This window comes from Eufriesea mexicana, unplaced genomic scaffold, assembly GCF_001483705.2.
Source record: "Eufriesea mexicana isolate 0111107269 unplaced genomic scaffold, ASM148370v2 scaffold10480, whole genome shotgun sequence".
In the NCBI taxonomy this organism is placed as follows: Eukaryota; Metazoa; Arthropoda; class Insecta; order Hymenoptera; family Apidae; genus Eufriesea; species Eufriesea mexicana.
Genome location: NW_016918138.1, coordinates 17,004 through 20,344, shown reverse-complemented (window position 1 = coordinate 20,344; position 3,341 = coordinate 17,004).

Sequence of the window (3,341 nt, the reverse complement as noted above, 5' to 3'; positions counted from 1 at the left end):
TTGATATATTAATTAACATCCATCTTTCGAATTTGATTAAATGGCGTCTCTCGAGCGCAAAGGCTTAAAAAGTTGAATATTGTTGGAATGAATGAACGAAGAACGCAAAGAAAAGGAAAAGAAATATCTTCCAAGACTTCATGTTAGAATTTTGATTACCGCCATCTTGTCGAATATGAAAATATTTAGAAAATGGCACTAGGAATTTCGCTCCTCCATTCCGTCTAGGGATATTTTTCAGCGTTGCGAGAACTCCCAATACAATGGCCACTTCTCAGTCCCCTTTTATGTTTGTATTTTATACTAAAAAATATTATATTTAATTCGTCACCTAATAAAATAAAATTCGTATTACGATTATAAATAGTGATAAAAATAATTAACTTTTTGCACTCGACGATTTTTTCGTTACAGGAAAATAGTAATTCGAAGACTTTCTGCCATAAGGTCGACGATATTTTTAAAACATTGATATATTAATTAACATCCATCTTTCGAATTTGATTAAATGGCTTCTCTCGAGCGCAAAGGCTTAAAAAGTTGAATATTGTTGGAATGAATGAACGAAGAACGCAAAGAAAAGGAAAAGAAATATCTTCCAAGACTTCATGTTAGAATTTTGATTACCGCCATCTTGTCGAATATGAAAATATTTAGAAAATGGCACTAGGAATTTGGCTCCTCCGTTCCGTCTAGGGATATTTTTCAGCGTTGCGAGAAGTCCCTATACAATGGCCACTTGGAAGCGCATCAGAGTTGGAAATCCCACCAGACGGATAAACGGAAAGATAGATGGCGACGGGAAATAAGGGAGTAAAGGTTTACCGTGGGTGATGGTCGCTCTTCTCGAGTCTAATTTCGTTAAAGGCGCGTGAAGGCGAGGCATAAGATCGATCGGGTAGGAAAGAAAGAGCCTGCCGGCAAATAATCCGCCGTTAAAAGACCGCCTGGATGGATTAGGGGGACCGGGAGCCGAGCTTTTCGCTGTTTAATTAACGTCCCTGGGATTAACTCTGTTACAGGAAAGCTCGGATGATCAACGGATAATCGAGCTGGCCTGTCCGCCTGAAGCACTCTCTCTCTGTCGCTGGATTGCTTGCTGGGAATTCAATTTCGTACGCCAGGATACTCGAAAATATCAGATCTCGAGTTGGAAATTGTTCAAAACCCCACACCTCTCCGCTTTGAACGCTCGAAACTCCGAACAAAAGTGAGATTTAGGGTCCTCCGTGACGTGTACGCGTCGCCAGGGATTATTCCCGGCGCCACTGTCGCTCAAGGTCGCGCCCCCACCACTCCCACTTTTATAATCTATTACCGGCGTTCTCCCTAGATGGAACCACTTACACAATTTTCAGCCAGTCTGGAGTCGTTCTCTCCGGTTTCTCTATTTTCCTGACACATTTCAAACGCACTGTGCGTGAAAAGGGGGAAAAATTGGCAATTTTATGTACGTACAATGCAATGTGTTATATATCTAAAGTGAAATGCGGAAAAATGAATCTTTTCGGTCCTAATGCAACTTTGGGGAGTATGTAGAGTGTGACGAATTATTTGGAATTGTGTTTGTAAATTATTTGTTGCACGATAAAATGTTTCGAACAAACACTGTTTGAAATTATGATGAGCATACAATGGGATAATTATTTATTTCACTTCTTTATCAAAGTATGAAGATCATATTGGACTTCTCGATCATGCTATATGATCATGCTATTAAACTATCGGAAGAATCATATCAAACTACCATGTAATGGTTTCAAAATTCGGATAAAATTTGAATTTTATGTTATTTGTGTGGTGAAAAGTTTTTAACGAGTTGTTTTTGGAAATTATTTTTTGTACGATAAAATGTTTCGAATAAACTTTGTTTGAAATTATGAAGAGCATACAGTGGGATAATTATTTATTTCACTTCTTTATCAAAGCATGAAGATCATATTTGCCTTTTTGATCATGGTATTCGAACGTTTATTAAATCATAGAGAAAACTATATCATATCAAACTGTCATGTAATGGTTCCAAAATTCACGCAAGATTTGAATTTTACGCCATTTGTATGGTGAAATGTTGTAAAGGAAAAAAGAAGACAGCGTGACAAGTGACAGTTCAGGATTATCAAAAATGAATCGCTACAGGAAAGGACAAGATGTCTTCATCGTTGAGCAATATTTCAAAAATAATGAATTTTCTATCAAAATTACTTCTTCCATGAATTTTGGGATACCCTTTATTTAATATTCACCAAACTATGTAACTGAAATTATAATATAAAATTTAATTATCGTATAAATTAATTATAATATAAATTTGTTTCAAACAAATTAGATAAAATCGTTTTATCTCGATTAAAAACGATACACTGCGTCAGATAGACACCAATTCGTGAAAAAATTGCGGAAAAAGAGACGTAGAAGGGAAACTCGCTTAACCCTCACACGTCACGTTCTCTAGTTCCACTCTGGCACCGACAGATGTCGCGAATATCGGACAAAGAATTACGGTACGGCGTTCGCAGTACCGAAAAGGTTAAGTCCGTCTGTAGGCACGTATAATTACATAATTCCTACAATTTTCGCTATTTTGCATTGCAAAAAATGGGTAGTATTCTTCAAGCGCAAACGAATAAAGTCTAGGAAACCTTGCGCTAAAAAGTCCGACGGTTTCCGCGGAAAAAATTCCGAAAGAAGCGCTTTCTGACCCGGATTAGCAGGAGAGCCTTTTGAAGCTAATTCGAGTTCGGTTCGGGTGTATCGCGGCGTCACGGAAAGGAGGCTTTATAAATCGGGTATCTGACTCGAGTAGTCCATTCACGGAGGATATTCGAGGGGATGGAAACAGGAGGAACGATGGTCACGTACCGGTGGCACTTTCTTTTAATTAAATTCAGGCTCATTCGAGCGATACGTCGAAACAGGCCGGGCGACGGTCAGTCGTGTTTTTAATTAAAGGATCGCAATTGCATTTTTTTTTTTTTTTTTTTTCAAATTGCCGCGCAGGGAGGAAATATTTCCCGCGGGTCGTTTGGCGCCTGGCCAAAGGAAAGCGGGGGAAATTCAATTCTCCGTGGCTCGTGGGACACGGATACGCGATAATTATTTGCGCTCGCTTCTGGAAATATTAATTTCAAGAAACCCTATCTTCCTCCACTTCGGATGGCTATGGAAGAGCAATTTTCTCTCGATTCTCTCTCCCATTCTCTCTCTCTCCTTTCGTTATTCTGAACTCTCTCCCTCTCTCTCTCTCTCTCTCTCCCTTCGTTATTCTAAACTCTCTCTCTCTCTCTCCCTTCGTTATTCTAAACTCTCTCTCTCTCTCTCTCTCTCTCCCCCTCTCTCTC